This window comes from Lutra lutra, chromosome 2 (assembly GCF_902655055.1).
Source record: "Lutra lutra chromosome 2, mLutLut1.2, whole genome shotgun sequence".
Classification (NCBI taxonomy): domain Eukaryota; kingdom Metazoa; phylum Chordata; class Mammalia; order Carnivora; family Mustelidae; genus Lutra; species Lutra lutra.
In genome coordinates this window covers 153441182-153447682 of record NC_062279.1, presented here as the reverse complement: position 1 = coordinate 153447682, position 6501 = coordinate 153441182, and positions in this window count along the sequence as shown.

The window sequence follows — 6501 nt, the reverse complement described above, 5'->3', positions numbered from 1 at the left end:
TAAATCCCATTACCATGGGCGTGAAGTGGTTAAACAATAAAACTCCAGCTGCTGTGCTTGGGAAAGAGGGAAACATTTTTAATCATTTTTATAGCCGATGTAATAGCGTCTGAGTTTCTGCTCAAAGTAGGAATCCATTTTCAGATCAGACCCCAATCAAAGGTTTGCTCTTATTGCCGATAGGAGTGGAATATAAACACACTGCCAGCCAGACTTGAAAGGAAGAAAGGCAGATATAGAGGACTATCAGAGACTGAGATGGGCAGGGCCATCTGAAGGCACAGGGCATCCATTCCCGGGACAATACCTTTTCAGAAATAGTTTTCATTAAGTGCTTATATTTAAAATTTTAGTTTTGAACAATTGTTTAGTTTTGAACAACTTACAGAAAACAAGGTTTTGGTTCACAGTCTCACATGATGTCAATAAATAAGGGAAAGCAGACACCCTGGTGACTGACCTAGGACCAAAGTTATGGGGGATAAACTGGTGAAAACCAGTAGAACCTGAGCAATAAATAAAGAGAAATTGGGACCATGACAAATAAAAACAGTACTTTTATTCACAACTGGCCAAGTGATTTCACCAGTTCCTTATACAAGGAATTAGAAAAGTTGTATCCCTTCATATTTTATTTACATTTTTCTGTGTATTAGTAAACTTAAGTTGACCACTTAACCATTCGGGATCTGGATTTCCCGTCAGCTAAGGCAATGGGGGAATTATGAATGATGATTTTTATATATCAGAGTAGGGGGATCCCAAAGGAGCCACTTTCCTGACCAAGTTTTCAATCATTTTAGAGTTAAATATGGGTTAAGTTATGTGGCTATCAAAATACAGCCTTATTATGAAAAATGCTGATATGGAAAATGTGGTTTATATCTGCAGGCATGCAGCTTTCCTGGAGTGAATTAGAGAGACGTAGCCAGTCGGAGGTGGCCCTGCAAACCTGAAGACCTCCTCAGGAGTCCTGCTTCTCCATGTGACAGGAAGCCAAGCCAACAGAATGTGTGTTTCCTTCACAAAAGCAAGAAGAGGGCAGAGGGTTGCATCTAGTTTCCCTTCTCAAAATCATGGATCCAGTAGGACACTCCACTGCCCAGGCAGGAGGGGAGGGGGTAGTTGAGAGAGCTCAGGAGCACTAAGCCAGTGGATCTCCTTCCACAAGGAATGGGGTACACGTATCCCATTAGCCCTTGCTCCAACATTAGGGTCCAAAGAGTAAGTGGTTTTTTAGAAAGTTAATATTCCTAGTGCTAAAACTTGAATTCCCAGTGCTGTGATCCAAACTTCCTTTTCAAAGCAACATACCCCTTCCATGTCTTCCAAGACTGATGCCTTTATACTGATAACGGCAGCAAAAATGATCTTTGAGCTTCATTCATAGGATCTGAATGGTTTCTCCCCACAGGTGAGAGAATGTCCTTTAATACAGGACTGTGTTAGTTACAAAGGAATGAACTACTAATAGTGAAGTTTCAGAGGGTCATAGTATTGGGGAGGGATAGAGAAGAAGAACAAGAAGAAAGCTCAAAACCATGTTATATTTTGTCATTTGAGTTCACCTATGAGATTCCAAATTCTTCAGATTTGTGAGATAATAGTAAGAACTGAACTAACATTTATTGAGTGCACACTCTTTACCACACTCCATTATAATAGCCCTTGACCTCTTCTTGTAAAAGTCACCTAAGACACTGACCCAGGAAAGTAGTCCTTGTGACAGCATCACAGCAGGAAATACAGGTCACAGAACAGAACAGAATTTAACTCTCTAAAGCTCGGGTTCTTTGTAATAGGTGTCATGTGGAGCTACAGCTAAGTTTTGGGAGCAATGTGTGTGTTAAAATTTCTAATTCTCTCCAACATTCTCTTCATCTGTAGATACCTTCCTAACCAACGACCAGTAAGCATAAAAACTACTCCTAAGCCAAATTATCAGTCCAGAGGATGGTGGCTGTGGCTTAAAGCAAATTCAACACAACAGTTCATTTTAAAAAATTATTTTTGGAACTCCTATGATTTGCAAGCACTTAAAAAAAAGTGGGTCTTGCTTTCTGGGGATGCTCAATCTATTCAGAGTTTTGGAGACACCCATAGGCCACTCGCACTTGTCCCCCAACAGAAAGCTATGATGAACATGTACTATGGAAATACAGGAGTAAAGAAGTATTTATTCTACCTGGAGAAGAGATAAATTTTGAATTAAGCTTTCATGTAAGGGCAGGATTTAAATAGAATTGAGGATGGGGTTCACCGCGTGCACAAATGCATGGCTAGTAAAGAACAGGGTTAATTTAGAAAGAATTGCTAAACTCCTGGGGGCATGCCACTTTCTTTTCCATATTCTAAGATCCAATTCTTCCCTGAAGTTCTGTGCATACAGGTCAGAGAAGGGTCCAAGCTACCCACTGTATTTTTCTAACTTCTCTACAATGACTGCCTAATGGTGCTCCACTACACTTTCCAATCACATCCAACACATGGGCTGGAGCCAGGGTGGGAAGTTTGGATCAGAGTTTCTCTATATCAAGGATTTATCTGCTAAGGCCACTAAGCTCCAAACTTTGTATTAGCCAACTAGGGAAAAATTCTTTAGAGACCAAAGGTCATGCACAGGTGACCTTCAGAAATGGAGATTTATTGCAAGAAACTTGGGATAGCATAGAAAGACCCACCATCACATGGCTATGTGTATAGTTCAGTGCTGGGTTTACACCACAATTCCTCCAGAAGTTTCCCTGATACCTTCAGACTAGGTATGTTGCCTTCTCTGTGCTTCCATATTACCCTGTGCTTACTTCCATCACAGAATGTACATACTGTCTTGCAGTTGTCAGTTGTCTTCTTACTCTCTTTCCGCACTGGTAGGGAGTATATTCTATGATGGTAAAGACTGTTTTGTGGTTGGTCATAAACCCCGTGTCTGGCAAAGTGATGGTTCTACACTAGACATTTTAATAAATACATGAGTGAAGAATGAATTAACCATACAATTGCATTCCAGCAACTTTGGCATTGGAACATGTACAAAAGTCAACAGAAAGTCAAAGAAACCGTTCATCATTGCTTCAGAAAGAAATCTTGAATGAGGTACCTTCTCTTATTTATCTTGAATTTTTATTTCTACAAAAATAGGAATTGGTCTGTTGATATGGCCACCACTCAGCATGGAGCATCCTTGTTAGTTCAAGTTTGTCCCAAGTCACCCTGGAGGTGGCTGGCCATGTCATAGTCAACTTTCTGGGTCAGTAGCCTTTTGCTCATATATTAATGCATTGTCCCCAGCTGGAGCTCGTACAATAGACCTACTTTCATCGGCAAATCACAAGTCTCAATAGGTTATCCACATGAGATATGTTTAGAAGCACTTTCCTGAGCAAAGTTCAGTGAATGTAGCATCTTTATAGATGCTACCATCAGCTACGCCCAAACAGACTCAAAAGTATCTTCCAACCAGGTGCATGGACACAGGGCACAAACTGAAACACACACACTTTAGGGGTTGTAGGGATTCTTCAAGTTGGCACCTGCAGTGGGATCTAATGAAGATGGTCAAAGAGGGGGACATCCAGGAGACTGGGGCTCCCATGAGACTCAGGAGCCAAAATCAGAGGTGAATCAATCAGAGAGTATACCTGCAACTAGTTTTTCTTATAAAAAATGGAATGCATATTGTTTTTCCTTAGAGGAAACGCTGGCCTGGACAACATTATGATCCAGGCTATAATTTTCAGAATTTTAAAATGCAAATAATCATTCTGTATTAGATTTGCATAAGCACACTTAAAGTGTCTTCCTTATTAAACTTTTAAGATTAGCATTAGCATTTTAATTTCTGAAAGATTTATTACATATTATTCCTCCTTTATCAGTAAACAAACCCAAACAGTTGGAAATGGAAACATTCCTACTTTTGAGATTCACCACCTTTTCATATGAACAACAACAAAAATACCATAATAGAGAAGATCCACTGTATCTAAGCAGTTCTGAGATGCACACTCATCCCCACCCCGGTCTGAGAGTCATCACTTGTCTCTAAGGCATTTTGGGAGTTGTCAGTGGGCCTTCTTGTTTGGGCCGTAATCAGGAACTCAGCTTGTGACCCAGGTAGATCTCACTTTCAGGTATAAACAATGTTGGGACCAGTATTTGCAGTCTCATGGAGGCAAGCAAATGAAAAAGCTATAAATGATTGACCAGGGACATTACAGGAGGGTTTTTTTTATAAGAAAGAATATTCAAGTCCCCAGTCCAGGCCTCCCCAACTCCAGGAAGCCTTCCTGGACCACAGCCTACGGTGGTCTCTCTTCAGAGAACTTCTATTATCTTTATTACACTCAATTAAAATGCTCATTGAACCATAGACACTCAGAGCTGGAGGGGATCTCGGGATATCTAAAGTCCCCAGATTATTGTCCACAGGCAAAATGAACTGCAGATGTAATTTGTTTGGGTGCATAATGTTTTGGAAAATATTTAATTAGTCAGCATCATTAGAACTAGGAAAATTTCTCATAGAAAGAAAAATAAGTAACTTGAAAAATAAGCAACTCTTACAATGTCCAGCATGCTGGTTGTTAAACCATACCCAAATCCATCCTTTCATTGTCTGGTCTATGATGCTGGCACTAGGATTCTGCTAACATTGTTTTTGTGCCAGCAGGTTTCCTGTTAGATTCCACCAACAGAAGGTGTTAGAGACAGAGAGTCTGAAAGGCTGGAAGTGGAAGAAAGAACACATACCTTCCTGGGTCCTTCCTCTTCCTGTGATTGACACCCCAGCAAAAATTTCTGACCCAGGCAAGGCAGACGTTCCAGTCTATAGTTTATCCACACCTCCCAACTAGTGCAGTTGTACCCTTCATTGAGATTCAGACATCAGCCAGCCAGCATTCCCTCTCAGATGCCTGGGTCCCCACTCCATGCTACCCCTGCTCTAAATTTCTAGATTAGCACTGTCCAAGAGAAGGACAATGAGAGCCACAAATACAAGTCATGGAAGTAATTTGAAATTTTATAGTAACCACTTTAAAAATGATTTTAAAAAAGGAAGCCAGAGAGACTAATTTCAGTTATAATTTTTACTCATCTCAATCTATCCAAACCATGATCTCAACATGTAATCAATATTAAAAACATCATTAGTAAGATGACTTGCATTCCTTTTTACATACTGAGTCTTTGAAATTCAGTATTTTACGCATAGAGGATTGTACAACTCAGACTAGCTACATTTCAAGTGTTCAAAAGCCAAATGGAGCTGGGGGCTACCATTCATTCACAGTTCCCCATTCTAGGTAGCCCCCTCCCTCTGCCTCTCATTCCCCAGAACCAGCGGTGCGACCGCCTCTTGCACTTATCAGCTCAGCATTATCTCAGGGTTCTCCTTATGTCTTCTCAGTCCTCTAGTCCCTGCTTAACCATTCCTTATCATTCTCCATGTCAAAATGATTGATGTTTTTGGTTTCTTCATAGACCCTCACCAATATAGGGTACTTGTACCAATAATCGCTGAGTAGGAGCTACCCCCCTGCTGAGACCAGAGCTCACTCTTTTACCCCAAGATCCATCTCTTCCACTCCAAGGCTGGGTAGCAAATGAGTTATTTATCCTCCACTTTTGGGATAATTATGAAGAAAGCGAGACTTAAAATATTCTCTCTTTCAAGAGTTGAAAAATAAAAGAAAAAGTGACTTCGTTTGTTAAGAAAAATGGGAGCAGCCTTTTTTTTTTTTTTTTTTTTTTTGGAAGTTAAAAACTATTCCTATGGGTTTAGTCTGCAAACAATAGCTGTGTTTCTTACCTAACACCTTCACTCAATCACACCATTTCCTTGGTACCAGGGGCATTTGGGTCTGCAGTCCCAGTTCCAGACTACTCTGGTTATGAGTTGCCAGTGGACAGAGTCTACATCCTAGGCACAACCAGTGAGACTTCCTGACTAATAATCATTCCGGCAAACTGTTGTCGGCCATGTCATAGATGAGGCAGAGGGTGGGCAGTGGTAACCATGATGGTGCTTTAGAGTTTACAACTTACCTTAGCCTACATTAGACATTAGTCAGATGTGTACACATTGCTTTCATGTGGGAACTGCCCTACAACCTTGTTTTCTATTTCACAGCCCAGCCTATAAGACTCCTGGCCTCTGCAAAATAGGCTGCCCTCTGGAGTGGCTTGGGGTGGGGTCACCAAAACCAGAGTGCCTGGGCTGGAATTTTGGTTTACCATTTGCCAGTGGTGGGACAAGTTCTTTAACTTCCTGTCTGTGCCTTGGTAGCCACATCTAAAAACTGGGCATAATGATAGTGCTAACCTCATTGGGTTGGTGTGAAGGTTAAATATGTTAATTCATATTCAAAACTCTGCGTGGCACATAATAAATGCTCAATTCAGTCTGCCCTTCCAGCCAGGTTCACCCTGAACCAGCAGACTCAACTGTTTGAAAATAGAGTTTGGGTTCTGGAATTTGATATTTCTTGTTGAAGTCCA